Source organism: Helianthus annuus, chromosome 15 (genome assembly GCF_002127325.2).
Source record: "Helianthus annuus cultivar XRQ/B chromosome 15, HanXRQr2.0-SUNRISE, whole genome shotgun sequence".
NCBI lineage: Eukaryota > Viridiplantae > Streptophyta > Magnoliopsida > Asterales > Asteraceae > Helianthus > Helianthus annuus.
Genome location: NC_035447.2, coordinates 127,045,426 through 127,072,567, shown reverse-complemented (window position 1 = coordinate 127,072,567; position 27,142 = coordinate 127,045,426). Strand labels below are relative to the sequence as shown.

General features: G+C 36.9%; 1 long non-coding RNA gene across 8 annotated transcripts; it reads left to right on the top strand.

Annotated features, from left to right (window-relative positions):
- The first annotated feature begins 12,258 nt into the window (after nt 1–12,258).
- Nucleotides 12,259–16,284, top strand: LOC118487303. Of its 8 annotated transcripts, none has more exons than XR_004881256.1 (6): nt 12,259–12,605; nt 12,678–13,478; nt 13,649–13,953; nt 14,293–15,052; nt 15,176–15,247; nt 15,962–16,284. It is a non-coding gene; the product is annotated as an uncharacterized LOC118487303 (long non-coding RNA). The 8 variants fall into 8 exon arrangements; XR_004881252.1 differs by lacking the exon at nt 15,962–16,284 and having other exon boundaries at nt 12,262–12,605; nt 14,293–14,725; nt 14,954–15,052; nt 15,176–15,501; XR_004881251.1 differs by lacking the exon at nt 15,962–16,284 and having other exon boundaries at nt 12,260–12,605; nt 15,176–15,501.
- Nucleotides 16,285–27,142: the final 10,858 nt, after the last annotated feature.

Genomic DNA, 27,142 nt, shown 5'->3' with positions numbered 1-27,142 from the left:
GCACATAACACATAATAACAAATAGTTTTTCATACATTTTTACTGTTAGTCGATTACGTACACGTTTGTTACATCGAAAGGTTATCCGGAAAGATCCGAGGTGTCACAGCTAATGTGTCTTATTCCTGGACGAGACATGTCTTCCAAACCTTGGTGTTAATCATTACCTTTTGAAGAGTCTTTAATAAGTTCATAAACAATTTGTATGATTTGTAAAACCTGAATTTGAAGTCTACGTTTTAAAACGATGTTGTTATGTTTTACACATATGTAATGGATGACAAACCCATGGTTTTATCATATAGTTGATGTTATGATTGAATGCAATGATATTAAGAAAGTCACACCATAATCACGCTTCCACAAAAGTCAGGGTGTGACAGTCCTCGTCCTCACGGCTGTGGAACTGGATGGTATTGGTGATGGCTTGCAAGGCATACGATGGAATCTGCCATGAGTTCTCGTTTACTATGGGTGGAACGGTGATGGGTGAAGCAAGACCGGTGAAGCCTTGGGTGGCTTGTTGATGGATGGTCTGTCTTGCATTGGCCATTTGTTCTAAATCTATGTTATCTGGGGCGCTAGAGGTGCTAGAAGTGGGATTATCAAGTGGGGAAACTTTAGGTGAACGGTGTGGTGATGTGGGTGGGGTGGGTAACGGAGTGGTATCGAAATTAGGCAAATGAGAAGAGGATGAAGTACTAACCTGTGGGCCTTGGCCCAACCGAGATGATAACTCTGTGACTGGTGGCTTCGGCGGCGGTTCGTGCGAGCGCAGATGTGGCATCCACTATAAGCAAAAACCTAAATATGAGAAAAACAGACACTAGTCAATAAGACTCAAAATAAAAATTAAAATAAAAGACTCAAAACAAAACAAAACACGTAGCACGTATATGTTAATAAAGTCTATCAAAGCTAATAAGCGCAATTGCCAAGAGTCCCCGGCAACGGCGCCAAAAACTTGATGTGTGCTAAACAGACTACTAAAATTAACTACTTTAGACTCTCTAAGCTAGACACTAAAAAGCTTTAAATCTAGACTCGACCTAAACCACACAATCGACAAGTGTACCGATCACTGTAGTATGACCTAAGGAAGTCTGGATATCGAACCACGAGACTCTACTAATCACGCTAACTAGACTCTAATAAACTCTGACAGACACGACTCAAACTGTTTAATTGTTGGGGGGGGGGTTACTGAAAATCTAAGAAAATCTAATAAACTAATTATTAAACTAGAACTATGCTAATACGAAATAATGTGAAGAGAATTTACTAATTGAGTTTACTGCATGTTTTATGGAACCGGGATCTTATGATACTAAACCTAGTAAGACACCAACTAAGCCCCTCAACCCTTCTCAAGGTGAAACTTATGGCACTACCTAGGCCGTTAATCCTACCGATTATTAGACTTCCTTCCAGTTATCTAATTATCGTGTAAGTACCCTAATATTGACCTACTCTTTTCCAATTATAGATCTAGGGTAGTTTGAATTTCTTAACTTGACTTGATAGACTAATAAACCGACGGGGCAACTAAGGCACGACTCTTTCCAAAGACTGTCTAAAGCAATTCACCGGGTAAGACCTACCAATAGCCCTGCACCTTCCAGCTATTAGGACTAGTAGAATACTGAAATCTAGCAAATTATTAACTATCACTTCTAAGGTTTATTGGCCAATTCACCCTAAAGGTCGAAGACACAAGGTCAAAGATCTAGAATGAACCTATTCCATAGCAAACAACCACCTAGATTCACACGAAGCAATTGATAATAATTAACCAAATTAAAGTACGCATACATACCAAATTAATAAGCCAAACTTTTTACAAAACACAATTAATCCATAAAAACATGCAATTAACTAAAAAGGTTCAAACTTTATTCAAATCCATTCATCGTAGTCTAGGCGGTTTAAACGTTTAGCCAAGCATGTTAAACAATGAAAACAAAACAAAGTTGTTCAAACAAGAATTCATGGTAACAAGTTTCGAAAGAGAGAAATCAAACAAACAAGGAACTAAAGAACCTGTGCAAGTCTTCAATCTTCAAACCGAACTCGAACCAATGATTCCCGTGATCCAAGCTCTTCAAACGCAGCACTTCAATCTCCAAAATAAGCTTTTCAACTCCAAAAACTCATAACCTTTATGACGGCAATTTCGTTTCGTATATATACCCTAACATCTCATCAAAACCTAGCTGAAAAACCACGTTTCTGCGAATATAGGGGCTAGGTGTAGCGCAACGGGGGGCTAGGTGTACAGGTGCGCCCCCCTTTCTGCAATTTTTTTTATTTTCTTGTTTATTCAGCTATCCGACTCGCATTCGAATCCCGTTTTTCCTCCAAACTGCTCGTTTTTCATCACTTTAAGCAACGGGACCTGAAATCATAGCTTAACATCAACAGTATCGAAATTCTAACATAAACTAGACTCAAAATAACCAAAAACTGACCAAAATATACACTATAAACATATGTACTTTGTAGTACATCAGTTAAGATTGAAGAAGAAGTTTATGTGCAACAACTAGAAGGATTTGTTGATTCTCAATTTCCAAAACATGTTTATAAACTAAACAAAGCCTTGTATGGGTTGAAGCAAGCACCAAGAGCATGGTATGGAACTCTCTAAAACTTCATAATCAATTCAGGATTCACCAAAGGTATAATTAACACAACAATATTTATTAAAACACACTAAGGGGATACCTTGTTGGTCCAAATCTATGTTGATGACATTATATTTGGGTCAACCAATGAGAAATTTTGCAAAAAGTTTGAGAAATTAATGACCAGCCATTTCGAAATGAGCATGATGGGTGAGTTAAGTTTTTTTCCTTGGATTGCAAGTAAAAAAACAAAGTGATGGCATATTCTTGAGTCAATCAAAATATGTCAGAACTTTTTTGAAAAAAAAAAACTCACTTGAAAACTACTCATCTTCAAGAACTCCCATGGCAACAGGAAACAAACTTAACTATGATGTTGAAGGAAAATCTGTTGATATAAAAACTTATAGGGGAATGATAGGTTCATTGTTATACTTAACAGCCAGCAGACAAATCATAATGTTTTCCACATGTTTTCTAGCAAGATATCAATGTAATCCTAAAGAGTCTCCTAAGATGGGGGAACTTGGAGAGGTCGGATTCTTTCTGGGTTACACTAATAGAGCTCCGAACAAACGCGTTTATAACATTAAAAAGCGTACAGTGGAGATCGTGTTTGATATAACTCCTTTGGGTTATGATCCTCCACCATCCAAATTTGGTCCTAAAAGCGGGTATGATTATGAGAAATTATTTGATTCATTTGATCTTCCTAATGTTTCAGAAGAAGATTGAGATGTTGTTTACACGCATCTCGTGAACAAAGATGAAGTGGATGCTAGTTGGTGAGCGAGTATTCCTACAAACGTGACCCTAAATGTTCCCTCTCAGGAGATCCAGTCGTTGATTCTTCGATCGTCAACGAAGTCGTTGCTGTGCAGATCCCCAATGAAGTTAGTCCTAGTAATTCTGAAGCTTCTAGTAGTAATGCAAATGCTGAGGGGGGGGGGATTCAATCTAATTTGGGAAACAATCTTCAAGCTCCAGCAATCCCAGTTCCGAGAACAAATATTTATGATCATGTTGATAATATTATTGGGAATCCAAATGCAGGAGTGCAAACGCGGAGGAGCGTTTCAGAGATGCAGTGCTTGTTTTCTTCAATTAAGAAAGAAGATATTTATAATCTTAGCCTACACGAATGCTTTTTCTCTCAGACTAAGCCGAAAAACTATCAGATGGCTCTAAAGGATAATTCTTGGTGTGAGGTGATGCAAGAAGAGTTAGCTCAGTTCGACGAGTTAAAGGTGTGGAATTTGGTTGATCTTCCGAAGGGCCAACATGCAATCAACACGAAGTGGGTCTTCAAGTGCAAGAAGGACGATAAGGATGTGGTCGTAAGAAACAAAGCATAGTTGGTTGTACAAGGCTTCAATCAAGTGGAAGAGATTGATTATACAGAAGTTTATGCACCAGTGACAAGACTGGAAGCCATTCGTTTGTTTCTAGCCTTTGCTGCACATATGCGTTTCAAAGTCTATCAGTTGGATGTGAAAAGTGTGTTCTTTTATGGAAAATTGCATGAAACTGTGTGTGTATCCCAACCATCGAGATTCGAAGCTCTAGGTCTAAGAACAAAGTGTACTTGTTGGACAAATCTCTACAGTCTCCATCAAGCTCCTCGAGCGTGGTACAAGACTTTATCAAGACATCTCTTGGAGCACGGTATCTCGCGTGGCGCGATCGACTCCACGTTGTTCATATTGAAGAAAGGGGGAGATTTTCTGCTCGTGCAAATTTACATTAATGACATAATTTTTGGGTCTTCAAATGAAGAATTATGTCGTGAGTTTGAGGCGGTGATGAAGTCAAAATTTGAAATGAGCGTGATGGGCGAGTCGTCATTCTTTCTAGGTCTTCAGGTGAGTCAAGAAAAAGGCAGGACGTACGTACATCAGACATAGTATGTCCACGAAATTCTCAAAAGATTTAGATTGAAAAATAAAATATTACTTGAAAAAATATTTCATTTGCCTAATAAATTGAAAAAAAAAACAGTAAATTACAAGTTTTGTCCTTTATGTTTACATCAAATTGCAGGCGTTGTCCTTATGGCCAAAAGTTTACAGGCGGTGTCCTTAATCTTTCAAAATCTTGCACGTTTTGTCCTTTAGACCAAACTTGGTTAGAAATCTCAGTTAAAAACTTTCATGTGCAATGCACATGAGGGTAAAATGGTAATTACCCTCTCAACCCCATTTAAAATAAAAAGAATTTCATTAAAACAATCTCACCTACCTATCACTTAACCCCACCATCACACACCATCATCTGTGTCAAACTCCACCCACCTTCTCTTCTCTAATCAAACTCCACCGCCTCCGGAATCTCCACGATCGTCTCCAATCAACTGCCGACACGTCACCTTTCGAATCAACCTTCGTACAGCGTAACAGCTTCTAAAAACCTGTAGATAATTTCGACAGATCGTCATCAAGTAATAAAAAAATTCAGCACCACAACCTCATAATCCAGCTAGGCTAATTTATAATTCATCATCGAGCTACAATTAAAAATATATCTTTTTTGTGAACATGAACAATAAATAAAACAGATTACAGTCACATCTAGGGATATCACACAACTTCCCTCTTCACTTCACAAATCGCATAAAAATTAAACCTTTTTTCAAAGAAATTAAACCTACATTGAACTTCATAAAGCTGTAACCAAAACCCTAGTCGATTTCAATTGAAACGACATAAGCATACTCGAAAAAGATCGGCATAATCGATGAGAACAAAATGTCAGAAAACAAACAGTACCGTATTTGAAGATCCAATTCGGGGCCGCTCGAACGGCGCCAAGGAAGCAGACATTCTTAAAAACCATTGAAAGTAAAGAAAAAAAATACATTTTGTGAAGTGGGTATCGATATTCATCCAAATTAGGGGAGACCCAGATCGAAAAACGCAGTTGGGTAGGATCTAGGGTTTCAAATTGATAAAGAAAAGAAGTATGGATCTAGGGTTTCAAATTGCACCGATGAGGGGGAGTTTGATTTGAGAAGAGAAGGTGGGTGGAGTTTTGCACAGATGATGGTGTGTGATGGTGGGGTTAAGTGATAGGTAGATGAGATTGTTTTAATAAAATTCTTTTTATTTTAAATGGGGTTGAGAGGGAAATTACTGTTTTACCCTCATGTGCATTGCACATGAAAGTTTTTAACTGAGATTTCTAACCAAGTTTGGTCTAAAGAACAAAACGCACAAGATTTTGAAAGATTAAGGACGCCGCCTGTAAACTTTTGACCTAAAGGACAGCGCCTACAATTTGATGTAAACATAAAGGACAAAATTTGTAATTTACTCAAAAAGAAAACATAATTTTTTTACACTTGTTAAACTTTCAATGGGATTAATACTTTTCTTTAACCGATAATAATACATAAGTGGAGAGTTCAAATGAGAAAAAATTTTGTGTAAGAATAAAAAAGAAGAAATTTCAACCAATAAGAATGCTTCATTTTACTTCATTTAATTTTTGTATTTAATACTAGTGTAAGGGTATATTGGTAAACTTAGATGGATCATTAATTGGTAGTCTTCCTTTTTAATAGCTAACTACATTAAATTTGTAACTTATTTTTAAAAAAAAATATATATTTTTAAAAAAAGAAAAAATATATAATTTTAAGTGTAGGATAAATTACGAGTTGTGTATGATGAATTACGAGCTGTGTGGGATAAATTTCAATATGTGTAGGATAAATTTCAAAACGTGTAGGATAAATTTTGATGTGTGTAAGCAAAAATTTAAGTGTGGAGGATGATAGTATTTATGATTAATTAATTAGTCAAAGATATTAATAAATTAGTTAAGAGAACTATTTAATATTTTACATTTGTACCTTTTATTATTTTTTTCTTCTTAATTTAATTTTTTTCTCTAATGAATTTTCCCCTAATACATAATGGTTACTTCCATTGCTGTATTCAAGTTTACCCTAACAAAGAAATAAGGTGTTTGCTCCTAGCTTTCATTTAAAGGCTTTTAAAATAATTTATAACATTTTTATTGGAATAGAATTAGTCAATTGTTCATTTTCATAAGTATAATTGTCTTTACAATGAAAATGAAAAAAAAAAACAAAAGAAGTTTGATTGGTCAGATTGTTATTATAAATTATCATCTATAAATCAGTTATAATTTAAATTTTTAAAATTGAATTTATCTTATATCAGATGCCTTATTATTTATTATACAATACTTAAATTTTGCGAATTCTTAAAATTGAATTTATCTTATATCAGATGCCTTATTATTTATACAATACTTAAATTTTGCGTATCGATTTGCTTCTTATTTGCAAATAGAAAATTTAAACCACCATAAGTTTTACCAAAAAAGAACACTACTACAGAAGTAATTCAGTTTAAAATTAAAGAATTTTAGAATCTAATTTAGAGCTTAAACATATAGACCTCGGTCAAATAAAACTACACTATTCGTAGTAGACGTTAGGCCCCTTCTATGTCATCAAATTTGGTCGCCATAGACCATGCAGGTATGGCGTTAGATGGGAGGCAGGAGAGTAACGAGCATGAAGTAAGAGAGAGAGAATTAAACATTTTTTTTGTCAACCGTATGGAGTCACATTACCCACCTTTTCACTTAATTACGACTGGACCCTTGTTAGGGTTTAGTGATAAATTGATTAATCAAAGACGATAAATTGAATCAACGGTTCCAAGAACAAAGTTCTTTTTATAATAATCAACTCAAAAACTGAGTAAACAATAAACCCTAGATCCCATTTTATAGTTGGGCATTACAATTCAAATAGGAAACTAAATAACAAAATATTAGGAAATTGAAATTCAAATAAATATAAAATAATATCTGATATCCCTGCATCATACTCCCTCTCTTCGAAAAAAACTTGTCCTCGAGTTTTGCCTTCAAACCAAACCCACCTGGGTCAAAAGGAACATCAACCCGATTCCATTTTTTTATTATCATGACCCGCATAAAAAATTCAACCTCACGAATCATCTCGCCCGACTTTAAATTTGTATCACCTGGGTCGAATGGAGCATTGGACCGTTTTTGGTTCACTATCAGTTCAACCCCCTCAAAATTATTAACTCCAACTTCCATCATTGATAATGTATTTACGATTCGGAATTTTAAATCAACAGGGAGAAAACCAAGTTGGATCAATCCATTCACACTAACAGACACAATAAAATTCGATACACTATCAATTTCATTTGGCACGTATTTAGTAGGTGATTGGGCCTCCCCATACGTTCTATCCCATGGAACTCCATAACCATATTGTTTTTTCTTAAACTCAACACAAGCCTTTAAATCAATGTCATCATAGGGACCCACCATGATTCCAAAAGATGATTGATTCTTTATTTGTTGAGTCGGTTTATCCACAATTTGTTCAACCTCATTAATACTAACAATTTGTATTTTCAAATTAAAAGATGGAGATGTTATATCTTTACCTTCCTTGTTTAACGAAAAGATATTTGATTCTTCTATGATTTTCGACTCAATAGGTGAAAATATCGTGTCAGTAGCCGTCAAAGCAACATCACCCTTAATTGTGGCAACCATATTGTTATCAACAATTTGAATATATTTTCCAACTTTAATTTCCGAGATTATGGGTGCGTTCTTCAAACCATGTACATCTCTAGGCAATGGAGAAGGAAGTCTCACCTCATATTGACTAGTTTCTCTAAATGTCACAATCCCATCTAAAGCCACCGGAGTCACCCAACAAGAACCACCATAAACCACCGTATCACCCTTAAAAAACTCATCAAAATTAACAGCAATCTTCAAATCCTCTTCCCCTGCGTCTTTACCGACATCAACAAGCTTTCCACCCGGTAAGTTTAGACCACTACCGGTAGCCCAAGAATACCATTCATCATCCTCATACTCATCAAATACGGGAGAAGAATCATAGATCAGGTCAGGATCCTCGTTGCCTCGGGCGGCGAATCTACGGGGATGATAACCATCACATGATTCACGAAAGTTTTCATGGTCCACAATCTCGTTGCCTCGGGCGGCGAATCTACGAGAATGATCACCATATCCTCGCGGATTAAAAGGAACTCCGTCGTTGTCTCCGGCGGCGAATCTACGAACGAAAGTTTCTTCTTTTCCACGTAGAGCCATTTGAAAACCAAAAGCTCTGATACCAAATGATACGGATCGGAAGCGTACTCAAATGGCTCAAGAACAATCGATTAATCAAAGACGATAAATTGAATCAACGGTTCCAAGAACAAAGTTCTTTTTATAATAATCAACTCAAAAACTGAGTAAACAATAAACCCTAGATCCCATTTTATAGTTGGGCATTACAATTCAAATAGGAAACTAAATAACAAAATATTAGGAAATTGAAATTCAAATAAATATAAAATAATATCTGATATCCCTGCATCACTATGTGACATTGAAAGCCTCACTCACCAACTTACTAAACCATTACAAAAGTGATATAGTTCAAACAAATTAAAAAGTAATGGTATATGATGTTTACTAAGTAACCGGTCTCTATAATGTTTTTACTTTGAAACATTGATATTTTGATTGTACTATGAATTTATGACCACATTTGTGACAAATAACATTTTCCTAATTAATTTCTTTACACAATATTTAACTCTTCTAGAGAGTTCTTCTACCTACAAAAAGTTCTACTACGCATTTTAAAAAATGAACTGGAATGTTGTCCGGCTGCTAGTTAGAAGTCGACATGTTTAAGGTTATCAATTGTCTCCTTCTAAGAGCATTTACTATGAAAACTTTAAAAATATGTGAGAGAGTTTAGTAATATTATAAGAAATTGTTGTTAGTATTTTTTAGTGGTTGTGAGTGAAGGAGAAATAAAATATATGGGAAAGTTACTGTTCATATGTAAATATATGGGGAAAAAATCTAGAGAGAGAAAACTTTATAAATTTTTTATTATTTTTAGAAATGGATGTTAGTGAAGAAAAAAGAAAAGGTAATAATAGAGTTATAAAAAATATTATTTAATTGAAAAGTAGAGAGAAAAATTAGTTGTTTTTAGTGGAAATATATGGATATAAATAGGGGATTCATTGTGAATGCTCTAAGGCTATAGGGTGTGGTCATGATACTCATGACCACCATGACCCTCCATGTTAGTGCCATGTAACTCACCTCTAATTCACAATCCAAAATCACTACCCTAAGGGTGTGGTCATGACCCAAACCATTAACCCCTTATTTATTATCTTTGTCTAAAGAAAAAGGAAATGATTTGTTGAAAAATGGAAAGGAGGACCATGGTTGCCATGGTTTAATCCATGCAAACCATGGTGGATCAATCAATGGGGTGGTGTAGTCTTCCATTCATGTTCCTAGGTGGCAAATCATGTCCCAACCATGATCCCCACAACCTATAGCCTAAGGCTATTCGGTGTGGGAGGAGGGTAGTCTTCAAAGGATGTTCCGCCACGTAGGATGGATGTGAGGTTGTGGCAAAAATGTTGGACCTAAGGAAATGAAGAATAAGCCTAAAATATATACATATATATAGGGATGGGATTGGTATAGTACCTTTTAGAAATGGATGTTAGTGAAGAAAAAATAAAAGGTAATGATAGAGTTATAAAAAAAATATTATTTAATTGAAAAGCAGAGAGAAAAATTAGTTGTTTTTAGTGGAAATATATGGATATAAATAGGGGATTCATTGCGAATGCTCTAAGGCTATTCGGTGTGGAAGGAGGGTAGTCTTCAAAGAATGTTCCGCCACATAGGATGGATGTGAGGTTGTGACAAAGAGGTTGGACCTAAGGAAATGAAGAATAAGCCTAATATATATATATATATATATATATATATATATATATATATATATATATATATATATATATATATATATATATATATATATATATGGGAAGATTCTATACAGAACACTAAATATTGCGAGAACACGCAGAACAAAATGAATCACTCATTTTTTCAATCCTAAAAACCTAAAAAGTAAATGAAATTGTTATAAATGTAAGATTTATTGTTTCTCACACTAGAATTTAAAACAAAAAATGAAAAATCTTCAGTTTTTAAATAACCTACACTCATAGGTTATGTGTAGGCTAAATTACCTACATGTATATAGACTATGTATAGGGAAAATATATGATTTTTTATGTATATATAATACACACATGAATGTAAGAAACATAAAATTTAAGAAATATGAACCTTAAATCCTAAATTTTAGTGATTTAGAGTTGTTCTTTTTGTTCTCGCAATAATTAGTGTTCTGTAATGATCCTTATCCTATATATATATATATATATATATATATATATATATATATATGTGTGTGTGTGTGTGTGTGTGTGTGTTGTATGTATATGTGTGCGTGAGAAGGGGGAGGCCCGGCATGGACGTTTTGGGGAGGACGTTGAAGACGCCGACGCCCCACCGGAAATGGTGTTGAGGGCCGGCGACGGGCCCAGACGCCCCAGAAACCCCCCCCCCCCCCCCCCCCCAAATACCGACTAGCCTAATAGAGTCCGTTCGTTTTTTCTCTTCAAATTTTATTAGCTAGTACGATAGGGTTATGTTATATCACATACACAACTGGAAACAGTTATTACTATATAAAGCATGAGATGATACAAATGTTATATTACACCTATTCAAACTACGTTATGTATCATGAACATATAGGAATTCTTCAAATATAAATAGTAGAGATTCAAACTACATTATGTATCATGACCATGTAGGAATTCTTCAAATATAAATAGTAGAGGTAACACTAAAATCGTCCCAATACAATCGTGAAGGGGTAGACCACTTGTAAATCGTGGGCATATTCGTTTTATTACTTAGCTTTTAAATTCACAACCTATGCATAAACAAATAAAAAGGTCATTATGTATGCACTTTCTTTTTCTCAAATCAAATCTTTAAGAAAATCAATAGAGGGTGCACTTTGTTCAAAATATCTCAAGTGATTACTTTTATTGACATATGCTCATTTTATGTATTTAGAAATAAACATTTTTAAATATTTAATTAATTAAAGTTGTTTTAAACTGTAAGTGCTTAATTATTAGTGGAACTTTTTATTTATCTATTTCTTTACAAAAGAGGGTTAGCTTTATGATTTAAGCGAAATATTTATATAGTGTGTCATTGGGTGTGGTGATTATGTCATCTACCACAAATATAAAAAAAAATTGCAGATAGGTCATATAACACGGTTTAAAAAAAAACACGGAATATAACATCTTGCACACTCAAATATATAATAGTACCTGATTTGAAGTAGGGGGAACGGTGTTAAAAATGCAGAAACTAGCTAATAAAACCCAACTGGTATGAGGTGATCATTAATTTAAATACACTCTCAAACAAATGTCAGATCACACGGTGTTGAGGGACTTGAAAAATATGTATTATGCGACATGTGAATGACATGTAAGCACGCGTCAGAAAAATGGCGTGGTGGAGAAAAAGAGGTGTAGTGTAGAAAGGGGCGTGGAAGAAGGTGCGTTATTCGACACCTGGCACATATTTAATATTATTATTTTCTTTTTAAAAATGATATAAAATCAATTAAATTTAATTTAAGAACCTTATATATTATAATTTTGTAACATGATTTGGCAATATGTTGTTGTACCAATAGCTTAATTGGTGTTCGTAGCAGTTGTTGTAGTAACTTTAGGTACAATGTTTCTAACTTTTTTCTTATAACACGCGTCTCGTGCTCCTCTTTTCATAAGATACCTTGCGTCATCTTCTCTCTAATTCCATACGCACACCTCCTAAACCCCACAAATCCACCCAGACGTCAGTTCCCCTCACAATCCATCTTCTCTGACGACGGAACTGTCAGGCTGGAGTTGATGTTATAATCGATGGTCAGACAACGTATTCTGGAACGGTAGCATCAGTGCCGGAGTTACGAATGGACTCGTCGATTCACCGTTGATGCAATCGATGAAGACCAAGGTTCGATTGTTTATACCATTATGAATTGCGTATCTAGGTTTGACTGTTATTAATTATTTGACCTAATTGCAGATTAAGTATCAACTGAATACCGGATTAGTATGATGATGGGCTGAGGATGAAAGATGGTCGCAACAGTGATTAAAAACCTTAAAGTAATGGAAAACATATTACGGTTTGTTGCTTTTGCATATTTAGGTTTAGGGTTGTGATTCATTGGGCTTTGCATAAACTACATGGGTTTTGAGTGTTTTATTGAAACACTTATGGGTATATTAAAATCGGGAATTTATTTTTGTTCTATTCTTGAATCAATGTATGCATAAAAGCTCTGTTCAAAATTTTAAATAACCTAAAAGAAAACTTGGGGATTTTCAGTGTAGAAAGAGTTTGGTACAGAAACATTAACCTTATAAAATAGGCGAACGCTTTGTTTAGATTTGAAGTTGTTTATAACCATTTCTTTTATAAGAAGTCTGAGATTTGGTGCTGATTTCTTACCCAGAGAGTTTGGGTTGCTAGATACAATACATACATTAGATGAAAATTTTAGTCATGTTCGATGGGAACCGGTAAATTTAAAATACACAAATGACCTACAGTCGTGACTGATTTGACCCGTTTCCCTTAGCTAACCCGCATTCCACTCTTCACACGACCCGCCGCGGTGCTTATGGTATGGACCATTAGATGAACGGTCGTTATGTTATGCACTTAATCAATCAATTTGGGGTAAGCTGTGTGATACAGATACCTTATCTTTGATATGCTCTTTGTGGAAGATACATACGAAGATTAACTGCTGTCATTGTGCATCACATACCAGCCTTCTAGAAGGTTGCCCTTTCTGTTTCAAGAGGCAAATTTGCTAAGGTAATTTAATTTATTTAAATTTAAATATTATGAATTTGTAACATTGTTATGCTTATGGTTGTTGTAAGCTATGCATTAAGGGTTTTACATGCTATTCTTTATTGTACGTGTTTATGCTTTGTTTGTACTTTGACACAAGGCTTACACGTCGCTTTGGCAAGTAATACCAGGACTGTTGTTTTAAAACCAAGAGAGAGAGAAAGAGTGACAGAGAGAAAAGGAGAAGCGGCAGGGAATAAAGAGATCTGAGATGTTCCATTTGCCGGTTATGACGGAGCGACGGTGGCTTGGGGGGTGGAGGGTTTTGTCGTTTATTCACATCAACTCAAAAGATCAAGACAGTAACTGTTTTCATCGAGATATTGGGGGTGGGGGTGGTAGTTCACGAAGATGTAAACAAGCGAGAAAAAGTGGAGATCAATTCAGTGGTTGACAAAAAGTCATCCTACCTAAAATTCACGGCAGCAGTGTTGAGGTATGTAGACTGATTTGTATATTGCAATTGTTGCTCGATTTTGTGTGATTGCATTATTCCGTAAGGAGGAGTTCGGTCCATTTACCCTCCTGTGATAGGAGGTTCCCCTTCAGTTATTGTTTTGGGGTTTACAAATTGTTTGTTGATTATTCTATAGTGCAAGCGCCGGTCTGAATGTTGGAGCCATGGCAATAGCTGACTTGGTCAAAACAACCTTAGGGCCTAAAGGAAGGGGCTGTCTTTTTTTTTTTTCTATTTTGTAACATGTGTAGCTTAGCTACTAGATTTTGGTCTGCTTATTTGTATAATTAATCATCTGCATTTATATCCTTTTTACAGGATAAAATACTACAGTCTATAGGTAGATGACACAGTGTAACTGTCACTAAGACCATATGTATGTGTAGCGGGCTTGAAACTAATGCCCCTCTCTTGGGCATGAAGCAACACGTGACAGTCCAGTCAGCATTGGGGCATTACGGGGCATTAGTTTAAAGTGGGTATAAACAATGCCCCATCCAATGATTACCCATATCTATTTTCTAATTTCCTATTGGCCCATTCAATTAACTTTTTGATCAATAGGCGTTTTAAATGAAACGCACAAGCCACTTTTTGAAAGAAAACGCCTAGGGGGCAGTGTGGTGGGAGTGGTTAGGCATTATGGGGCAAAAAACCGCCCAATTCCTTTGCCACTACACATGGTCTAACGATGGTGCCACTATCTTATAGTCTCTTCATATTGATAACACTGCTTCTAAGGTTCTTATTGGTATCCTTTGAATTGTAGTAACGTCTAGTGTTTCGTATTTATTCTATTAATTAATCTTTGCAACACATGTAGAATCATTGTCAACTGTTTATGTGTTAAAAAGTTTCATATGCGATGTTAATATCTAATATAATTAAGGACATGGTGAAGGGTGCTCTTAAGTTGAGATTTTTCAGAAAAAAGAAAGTTAAATCAAGGTTTTTGAAGTTTCTTAATTAAAAAAATTAGACATCTAAAAAGTGCAAGTGGTAATTTTGGCTGGTGAGCTTTAGTGGGAAGCTGAAAAGTTAGTAGGATAAAAAATTCATCCAATGACAATAATTTCAGGTTTCTTTTCTGCCTTTCTTTCTCTGTTTGTTGAGTTCAGTTTTTTTTCATTAATTTCATATTTTTCATTAATTTCAGTTGCTGAGTGTTTGTATTTACGGTATGCATGGTCATTTTTTCCAGGTTATCGGATGGCTGCTGATTGTGCTCTTAGAGCATTGCAGGACACGGTGAACGATAATAAAGATAATGCAGGTTGTTATTGCTGAAATCAGTCATACTAATTCACCACTTCATATTGCGATTGTGCATTTACAATTTATATTGGTCGCGTTAAATATTTATAAATCTGAACGTGTTTATCTTCATTTGAAAGTTAATGGCACATACTAGCATGAATTCTGTACCCTTTTGGTGCATTTAGCTAATATGAGCCACGTATCAAACAAATGCACTTATCAACGATTGTTTGAAGTACAAATCTGAACGTGTTTACTTCATTTGTGGTTCTTATAAGTGTTTAGTGGGTTTGTTCTTTATTTTAAAATAACATAATAGGCTTAGAAGTTGTAATTACATGCTTCATTTAGGTCGACTGTAATTACATATACATGTTTTACTGTTATTATGCATAATATACATCTCCTTTGAGTTAAGCTCATTTGTTAATTTTATGTGACAGTATTTATTCTGAAAGACATCTGTTGTGTAAGAACTTTGTAGGCTTTGTTTATTTAGTAATTTCGTAGGCCTTTGTAACTTGAGTTTGTTGTTGTGTTACTTTAGTATTGCCAATTTGTGTTTGGTTGAATGCTTAGGTATTATTATAATATTGATAGAAGATAGAGCCTGCGAATTCCGGCAACAAAAGTAATTCCTTGGGTCTCATATCGAATGTTTATTAGATTGGTTAGTTGATTGCTGACCCTTAGGCTAAGGGATTCAATGGTGGTTCTCTTCCTAGATTAGACGACCGTGAAGAATCGAGGGGCGAGGAGACCAACAAGCTTCAAGAAACGATGGTGGTTCTCTTCTTCTGTCACATATCCGGTGGAATCCGGTTCTGTCTGCTCCAGCAGCTCGGAGTACTTCGCAAAAGAGAGGTCGAGGCGGAAGTTACGTTATGCACCGGTAAGTTGAAGTTCACTGTTAACTTTTGGGTTTTAGGGTTTAGGTTTTGTGTGTTGAGTTGAAATGTTGTTGAATTGTTGTACACATGAGATTTAGTTATTTATGAGAATATGTTTTAATAAGAATAACATGAAGTGAACATATTGTATATTTGTGGTTTGATTCGGTTTCGCGCAATCATGGTTTCCTTATTTACGGTGAAGATTATAACCACTCACAGTGGATTCGAGTTTAATGACAAAAATCATGCCACAAATAGATTATATACGATGTACAACAAATCCTATCGAGTCGCTATTGCGTTACTTAAGTTTCTATGTCGCCGCGTCGCAACGCGCAGCTGGTAAAAGTTCTAGTTAATATTAACTGAATAAAAAACATAAATTTTAAAAACCACATAAAATTTAAGTTACATAACTTAAAAATAAAAAAAAAAAATACATCATAAACTTAAAAATAATAAAATTACATTAGCTTAAAAATTTTGAGCCTTCCAATTTTGTAATTTTTTTAAAAAATGGTAGAGAATAGATAGTTGGGAAGAGATAAATGGATGATTGTGTGTGTGGTTTTAAAAAAATGGTGTAAATATGTTAGTATATATAGTTTTTTTAAATAAGTTTTTTAAAGGTCAAACTAGCTGTTGAACGACTAGCTTGAAGCAACCAATTGTGACAACTGGCACAAAACTGGTAATTTCCGTACTATTTATTTATTATTTATTATCTCCAATTATGTGCTTAAACGCCAACATTGTGTGATTACTTGCCTTACATATGAATTCATGCATGTTTTATACTTCAAATATTGCATTATGCATTACATTAAGCGTTGCGTTAGAAAGACTAGTAAAGTCACCGGTAAGACACGCTGTGTTAGCACTTCCGCAGAATTGCAGAAAGTAGTTAGACAACAGATTTAGGGCCTAGGAGTAGGTCCAACATCAAAAACACATTAAAACCCAAGTGTGGATGCAAGGGTTAACATATACACTTTCCGGAAACTAAAATACGCACTAAAAAACACCCGAAACTCACTTTAAATGCTGAATTCTGCAGAATTCAGCAGAAAACAACAAAAAAACAGCATTTTAACACCAAAAGATTATGCAGAATTGATGTTTTAGTGTCCAGAATAACTTACAAAGTGTCAGGAATTAAAACTGTCACAAAAGGTGCTTCATACCTAGTAAAATGCGCAATTTAGCACTTTAACGAAACGTTAACCGAACGAATAACCGAACACTACCCAAAACATCAAAATTAGACTAGAAGCATTGTTTTTATGATATTAAACTAGTTATGGTGATAAAACACCTTAAAAATAATAAAAACACCTAAACACACTTAAACTATGTTAAACCTTCTAGTTTACATTTAAAACCCCCAACTTCCAAATTTGTGCACTTTACCCCCCCCCTCATCCATGGTCAGCCCCATGCACCCCATTTCCTTTTTGATTATAAAATTCACCTTGTTAGCTAGATATTGAACACATAATATAATGGTTAAAGTTTTTATGGAGGTTAAAAGGGAACAAGTTAGTAAGAGTTGAACACTTATCATTCATTTTCAAAATTTTCACCTTTTTTCTCTCCTCTCTTCCCTTGCTCTCGGCCGACCACACATACCCACACATCATCATTTTTCATTCACTTTCCAAGCAATCCAAGGTCACTACAAGGTGCAAGAAGGTCATCAAAGAAGGTGTGAAGTGCAAGGAGTTAAAGGACCACTTGGAGGAGCTATTAACCTCTCATATTCATCATTCTTCATCTTCATCCTTCTTGTGCCACTTCCCTAGCCAATAGAGCTAGTTGTAAGCCTCCTAAACACTATTTTAGTTCATGTTTATGTTATGTACAAGTCACACCATCTAAGAAACTAAACTTTAAAGATGAAGAAGTAAAGATCTAACATAATTGTCACACCCTGGCTTTTGCGGAAGCGTGGGTTTATTTTGGTGTGACTTCTTAATACCATGGCACAATCATAACAATTCTATATGAAATTAAAACACATGATGGTCATCCATTCATTAAATTTTAAAAGTTACCACAACATCATTGTTTACATTGTCGACACATAAAACAAAATACAACCATGACATAGTTAAAAACGTGTACATATGACACAACAAAAGGTTTTCATAAAAACACGGTTTAAGACTTGTAACCCGTCCAGGCAAGGGTCACACCTCCTAAACCTGGATGACATCATTATTCCCTACGCAGCTTGACACAATTGCACACTTCGCCAGATCCACTAATTTCCTGAAATACATGTAGTTTGAAAAATCAACAAAAGTTGAGCGAGTTCATGTAAAAGTGAGTATGAATAAACCATTCATGTATGAATAAAAGTCCCTGGTATGTAGCAATAAGGAAAAAGAGATTACCAATGGGTTGCAAAGCCACTGGTAGGTGTGAGAAGGTGCAGGAAAACTCAAACCTAGCAAATTTGTTACCGGGCTTCGGCGGTAAGACAAAGTCACCTCTATGGGCCGCCCCGGCCTCACGGGTGTGGGCTCGCTACACCCAAATAGATCTATCACTCTTGTGTCCCTCGGTCCTAACAACAAGGATTAATGGCCTTAAGTGTTGTACCCACCCCTCACATGATCTAGTAGTAAACCCTCCCTACGCTAACCATACCATGTAAATAAATGTTTGTAATAATTGTCGCATGTATTTCACCCCCGAAGTATAAAACGGAAAACAGTAAAGAGAAAAGGGGGACATGAACTCACAGAAGTGCGTCTCCTGAAATCGTACTCAAATCTCCGGTCTTGTCAGCAAATACGATCCCCTACAATGTGCTAATGTTTATTAGACGAACGGGTCATGCCTTGCCTTTGTATTTACGGGTTTGAGTTACGTTACTTTGTTATTATATCAAGTTTTTGACTAATAGTTAAAATAATAATAATTATTTTAACTTAAATTTTATTTTTAGGGTTTTGGAATAATAGTTAGGCAACTATTTTGTATCCGAATTTCTCAAGTATTTTATACGCGTATTTCCTTCCCAAGGATAGGGGTGTTTATACATATACACTTGTAATTCCGAAAAATATAATTTAAGTCCCACTTAGCAAAATATATTTAAATTATTTGTCTAAAACACCTTAATTTAAAATATATATATTTTTCCCAAAAATATTATATTTTACTTCATAAATTTTCCAAAATAATATTTTACCAAAAATATACGTGTAAAAGTATTTTTCTGAAATATCACATAAGTTACGTTTTAGCATTTCGTAGTGCAATAACAATTGCGTAACTTAAATATTTGTTTCGCGAGAGATTTGGTATTATTTTGGAGTCGTAATTTTCATGGTATACATAAGTTATATTATTTTACCCTAAAAATAATATAACTAGTTCTCAACATAAACAAATAATCACACGAGAGTTTTATTATGAAATATATATTTATCAAATTTTACTTACGAAAATCAACCTCCGGCACTCAGTATTTTTGTAATAAAAATCATGGCGAAGTTTATTTTGAAAACAAGGTTAAAAATATATTCGTAAGCACTTGCTAGAAAAATATTTTCTAAGTCTTGAGATTTTTAGAAAATTTCGCCAGAGTTTCCCCTAAAAACGGAGGTGTCCATGCTATTAAGCATATCATTTTCTTTTCAAAATCAATCAACAACAATCCTTGAATCATTTTTACATTACCAAGAGCAAAATATATGCGTTTCACACTAGTCATGAACTTGATATACCTCGAAAACGCGTAGTAACTGGGTAAGACTTTTAGTAGACCTAGTTACCTTCCGAAACGTATTTATTTCTTTAAAAATCATTCTCTTAAAATAATTTAGTGTTTACAACTTGTAAGTAATTTTTACAAAAAATTTAACTCTTGAACTCTTCTTGTAAATAAAAGCTTTTTACACTTATTTTACTTACAAAAATTATGTAAGAGTATGTAAAAGTCATAAACTTTTAGAGATCGTTTCTTGAACTTGATTTGTTTACAAAAACCTTTTGTAAAACTTGGATTAACATACTCATCAACTTACTACTTAGTTTATATTTTGTGAAAAATCATTTTTATCAAGTTCATGTCTAGTTAGAAAGTGGTCTTTTTATGTGACACAAACCACTTTCTAGTCTTGTTAAATCATACTTTTACGTATTATTTAACAAGATTCACATGGTGTTTAACACCACATAATCAAGGATCACCATAAAACTAACAATATACTCATGACATCATCAAACTAGTAGCATTTATCATCTTCAAGTAAACTTTTAATGTAAGATTTCATGTAAAGTTTCATGTTCATCTTTTAGTGTTCTTGTTTCTTTAGTGATTTGAACATATTCGTCACACTACAATTTTGATCACAAAAGCAAGATGAACAAAGGTGTGCAAGTAACTTACTACTAGCACAAGGCTAGGGTAGAATCTAGTGAAGAAGATGATGAGAAAAGATGATGAAGAAGCAAGAACAAGGCTCCTTTGAAGTTCCACAAGTTGCAAGCCTCTTATATCAACCTTTAAGCTTGAATGGGACTTGAAGATGGATGAATGGGGTGGTGGAAGGGTGGTGATGGTGGCGGTTGGGTGTGAGCCGAGACAGGGAGGGAGAGAGTGAAGTGAGGCAGTGAATGATGAAGTATGGTTGTGGTGATCTTTGGCCATGCCTTATATAGATATTTCACATATTTTAGTGAGTACTACAAGCAAAGATCTAATAAAATTATACAATATAATCTTACGCAAGATTTGAGAGTGTGGTGGGTATGGTCCTTGTGACCGAATCGGTTAGGGGGGGGGGGTTGGTTGTAACTTTTCCAACTAATGAGAAATGGATAGTTAGATTTCAAGTGTTGTGATGTTATATGTTAGTTAGTTGCTTTTTAGTGGGTGTTAGGGTGTTCGGGGATCACGACAAGCCAAGAAATAGTGAAACAATGTGTTTGGCAAAAATTTTGTGTTCCGGGTAATTGTCCGGTTCGGTTGGATACCGTTCCGTTAAAGTGTTAATTATTCCTTAAAGTGACTTTTATATATATTTTTGCAACACAATTAATCCTCGTCATTTAGGAAAGTATACAGGACCATTCAGACATATTTTTGCACTTTACTAGTATTTTAAAATGCTGAATTTTATTAATGAGTGCAGAATTCTGCATTTAAAGTGTGTTTTAGGCACTTCCCGGCACTGTAACTATCACCTAGTGACGCAGTTTTATGGTCCTCATTTCCCTACACTCCATACTAGTGTAATATCATGTCCCTGGCCCATACTGGGCCTTACAGACACTGTCTGCCTATTGCTGGCATTGTCAGCATATTTCTGAATTATCCGTTCAGTGTGCTAACTGTGCTTTGTGCATCAAGTATGTCACTAAAGTTTGTGTGTAATATACGGAGTGACAGTATGAAATATGAGGCATATGTATGTATGATGCAGAAATCATAAAGCAGTTTGAGTTGTCAGTTGTAATCAAGCACAGTCATTAAGCACATAATTAAGATTAATTAATTGTACAATACCTGTAATTGTGAGGGTTGTCACATTCTCCCCCCATTAAGAAAATTTCGTTCCGAAATTTTAGGTTCTGCTTCTAGTTGCAGGAGTCTTGGGGAATAAATGTGGGTATTTTTCCTTCATTTGATCCTCACGTTCCCATGTGAATTCTGGTCCGTGTCTTGCATTCCATCGAACTTTGACGAGCTTGACACTACTCCGGCGTGTCTTCTTAACTTTCCAATCCGTAACCTCAACTGGTTCTTCAATAAAGTGGAGTGTGTCGTCAACATGAACTTCGTCGGCAGGAATGACTACGGTTTCTTGTGTTGGACTCTTTTTCAAATTTGATACATGGAATGTATCATGAACGCCATTAAGTTCAGCAGGTAAATCCAACTTGTATGCTACCAAACAAATTCGTTCCAGAATTCTAAATGGACCAATGTATCTGGGATTCAACTTCCCACGCTTTCCAAAGCGTGCCACACCCTTCCAGGGTGAAACCTTCAATAACACCATATCTCCTACCTCAAATTCCAGAGGTTTCCTTCTTCGGCCCGCATAACACTTTTGTCGATCGCGAGCCGCTTTGATGCGCTCTCGGATCTGTGCAATCTTGTCTGTCATTTCCTGGACTAATTCCGGACCAACTAGTTGTCTATCACTCGCGTCAGCCCAACAAATTGGTGATCGACATTTGCGTCCATAAAGAGCTTCGAACGGTGTGGCTTGAATACTTGCATGATAACTGTTATTGTATGAAAATTCAACCAATAGTAGGTGAGTGTCCCAACTTCTACCTAAATCCATTACGCAGGCTCGCAACATGTCTTCTAATGTCTGAATTGTTCTTTCACTCTGTCCATCAGTTTGCGGGTGAAATGTTGTACTCAGATTCAACTGAGAACCAAACACTTCTTGAAAGGATTGCCAAATCCTTGACACGAATCTTCCATCCCTATCTGAGATGATTGAGAGAGGCAATCCATGTCGTGCAACAATCTCTCTCATGTATATCTCAGCTAGTTTACTCGTGTTGTCTTTTTCCTTGATTGGCAAGAAGTGCGCAGATTTCGTTAATCGGTCTACTATTACCCAAATCGTATCGTGACCTTTGGGCGTCCTTGGCAGTTTTGTTATGAAATCCATTGAAATATGTTCCCATTTCCATTTGGGTATTTCAGGTTGCTGTAGAAGACCTGAAGGCTTTTGGTACTCGGCTTTCACTTTGGCACAAGTTAAACACTTGCAAACGTATACCGCAACATCGCCTTTCATCCTTGGCCACCTATAGAAATCCTTAAGGAATTGGTACATTTTATCTGCTCCTGGATAAATCGATTACCGTGACTTGTGAGCCTCATCGAAAATAACCTTTCTCAATCGACCAAACAGAGGAACCCAAATTCGTTTCATGAAACATAAAGTTCCTTCCTCGTTTGGTACTAACTGCTTCTCCATCCCGGAGATACTCGTCCTCAATATTCCTTTCTTTTAGAGCTTCTCTCTGCGCGGCACGAATGCACAATGAGAGGTCTGTCTGGACAATCATTTCCAAAGCCCTAACCCTTATGGGCTTGATCCTTTCCTTTCGACTTAGGGCATCGGCGACCACATTCGCCTTCCCTGGTTGATACTTGATCTCACAATCGTAGTCGTTCAACAGTTCTACCTAGCGTCTTTGTCTCATGTTAAGCTCCTTTTGGTCAAATATATGCTGCAGGCTCTTATGATCAGTGAAGATTGTACATCGCGTGCCATATAAGTAATGTCGCCAGATCTTTAATGCAAATACCACCTCGCCTAATTCCAAGTCATGCGTGGTATAATTTTTCTCGTGGACCTTCAACTGGCGAGAAGCATATGCTATAACCTTCTGTCGCTGCATCAATACGCAACCCAAACCTTGACGCGAGGCGTCACAATATACCACGAAATCGCCTGTTCCTTCGGGTAGCGATAATATCGGTGCGTCACAAAGCTTGTTCTTCAACAACTGAAACGCGTCTTCTTGTTTATCTCCCCAATCAAACTTCTTGTCTTTCTGGGTAAGGGAAGTCAAAGGTTGAGAGATTTTTGAGAAATCCTCAATGAACCTTCGATAGTAACCAGCCAAACCTAAGAACTGTCGGATCTCGGTTGGCGTCTTTGGAGTCTCTCAATTCTTTATCGCTTCGATCTTTGTGGGATCCACGTGGATTCCATTTCCATTAACCACATGTCCAAGAAATTGGACTTCGCGTAACCAGAACTCACACTTCGAGAACTTGGCATACAACTTCTCCTTTTTAAGTAGCTCCAAAATAGCTCTTAAATGTTGTTCGTGCTCATCCTTCGTCTTCGAGTAGATCAAAATGTCATCAATGAACACAATCACGAACTTGTCGAGGTACGGCTTACAAACTCTGTTCATCAAATCCATAAAAACGGCTGGCGCGTTTGTCAACCTAAACGGCATCACCAGAAACTCGTAATGTCTATATCGAGTTCTACAAGCAGTCTTGGGAATACTTTCCTCTTGAATTCTCAACTGATGATATCCTGATCGCAAATCGATCTTTGAGTGGCAGCTTAAACCTTGCAATTGATCCAATAGGTCATCAATTCTCGGCAGAGGATACCTATTCTTGATTGTCAACTTGTTCAGTTCTCGGTAGTCGATGCACATGCGAAAACTACCATCTTTCTTCTTAACAAACAAAACTGGAGCTCCCCAAGGTGAGAAGCTTGGTCTGATAAATCCTTTATCTTACAGCTCCTGGAGTTGCGTTGACAACTCCTGCATCTCTGAAGGCGCAAGTCGGTAGGGTGCCTTAGCCACAGGTGCGGCACCTGGAACTAAGTCAATGTGGAACTCGACTTGTCTTTGGGGCGGTAATCCTGGCGAGTCTTCTGGAAAGACTTCAGGATATTCTTTTACGACTGGAATGTCTTCGATCTTTGGCTCAGCAGCTTCTTTATCCACGATGTGTGCCAAGAAGGTAACACATCCCTTCTGTAAACACTTTCTAGCTTTCAGACAGCTAATGATTCTCAGAGGCGTATCACGCTTTTTGCCATGGACTACGATCGTCACTCCATCTTCTATTGGGATGCGGATGGTCTTTTCGTGATAAACAATCTCGGCTTGTTGTTTGACAACCAATCCATTCCTACTACCACGTCGAAACTTCCCAACTCGACTGGCAGTAGGTCTAGCGTAAATTCGTGTCCTCCCAACTCTATTACGCATCCTCGGACGACTTCATTTGCTTCAACTAGCTTCCCATTAGCCAGTTCAATTGAGTACGGAATGTCTAACTTACTAGCAGTTAACCCAAGCATTTTCTTAAATTCTAACGATACGAAACTATAATCGGCACCAGTGTCAAACAGAACAGATGCAAAGCGTTGGTTTATAGGGAACATACCAGTGACAACGTTTGGATCCTGGCGCGCTTCCCTTGCTCTAATGTTGAATACTCTCCCACGAGCTTGATTCAGTTTTGGGCATTCCCTCTTAAAGTGCCCAACATCCCCACAATTGAAACATCCCGGTCCCCGACCATTACCATTTCCATTTCCACCTTGAGTGTTGTTTTGGTTGCGATTTCCACTCCCAGCTTGGTTCGCAACATTCCCTCGTTTCCATTTCCACTATTTCCTCCTTGTTGGCGGTTTCCATTACCATTCCCATAACCTCGATTACCACCACGCCCAGCACCAGTTCCGGCCCAACACGTATCCTTGGAGTGGCCGTTCTTTCCACATGACTTGCATTTCCTCAATCTGCACTGGCCAGAATGATGGCGCTGGCACGTATCACACTTGGGCAGAGTGCCCATGTAACCTTTTCCTTTGTTTTCGACACCGGTGGTGGCTCTGGCCGGTGTGCTCGACTCACCCTTCTTGCTCACATTACTGGTACCTTGCTTGAAGTTGGAAAATTTCCGTTTGTTTTCACCAGACACCCCACATGAGTCTCTTTCTTCTTTGGTTCAGATACTGAAAACTTGTTCAATCTAATAGCTTCCTCAGTAAGTGCCACACTGAGATCGATGGCTTCCGTGATCGTTACAGGCTTGGACGTGGTAACCATGCTCATGATCTGGAGTGCCAATCCCCAGATGAAGCGCTCAACACGTTTAAACTCGGGCGTAACCATGTACGACACTACATGGGACAAATCGTGAAACCTTTGAACATATTCTGCAATCTTAGAACCTTCCATCCTTAAGTGCCAGAACTCAGTTTCTAACTTCTGTATTTTAGCACGTGAACAATACTTCCTCCTCATGAGCTCCTCCAGCTCATTCCATGATAACGCATAAGCTGTCGCTTCTCCTAAAGTTTGCACTTGCAGATTCCACCACGATAAGGCACCATCCAGAAACAGCCCTAAGATGTAGGTCACTTGTTGCTCAAGAGCACACTTGCTCATCCTTAGGACAGAGTCTGTCTTTTCAACCCACCTGACAAACGCAACAGCACCTCTAGTGCCGTCGAAATTCACGGGCTTACAGTCGAGGAATTGCTTGTTGGTGCACCCTGCACATACGTTTAGAATTTACAAATGGTATTAGCGGACGTGCTAGAAATATCCAAATGTATTGTAATATATCTCAAACGACTTAACATTACCATTAGGTGGATTGTTATTGTCGTTGTTGTTCGAGATATTTCCGCTTGTTTCTGCATGGGAGGCCGCATACTGGGCTATAGCCGCGGCAATTATCCCTTGGCGTTCCGCCTCAGTAGTAGGCATGCGCGGGTCGCGTCTTGGAGGCATCTTCTGAAAGATGATCATGTTGGTCAGGTCATAGTAAGTATAATAAATATGCATATATAGTAACATCCATCAAGCACATAACATCTCATGTTATAAAATCAAAACATATAATTTAACAAAGCATGTAGTGAGAACGTTGCCATTGAGCTTTTCATTAATCACGACCACAATATTGTTTTACATGTTTAATAGTACACCATACATCCAAATGTAATCATAGGGTCACATCACCCTCAAAATACAAGTCAAACTACACATATCATATACAAAAAGTGTGGTCTCTCAAAAGTCTTCGTATGCTGGCTCAATCGCGACTTTCTCACCAAAATGATCGAGCTGCATCAAACCAAAAATATTTATGCTGATGGCGGAGGAGGAGGAGGAGGAAAATGAGAGAAGAGCAAGCGGCGCATGTGCAACCAGTCCTCCTCAAGTGCACGACAGACGCACAACAAATATGCAATCTGCTACTCAGACGTAAAGAAATGAACATCCGAATCAGGGGAAAGCGGACGGGGAGTGTGTGGTGCTGCAAAGGGGGTCTGACAGTGACAAGGCGGACGTGGAGCTCTCTCCAACTCCTGAATACGACGGCTCAGTGTGTCCTGCTATAGCTGCATCGACGCAAGTATATCCTCTGTAGAGTACCCTACATGAAATGGGTGGTACAGGTCAGATAGTGACATAACATGGGGCGTAGTCCACAAAAATGGCTCGCCCGATGGTATGGACGATGGTGCAGTATGGGGTAA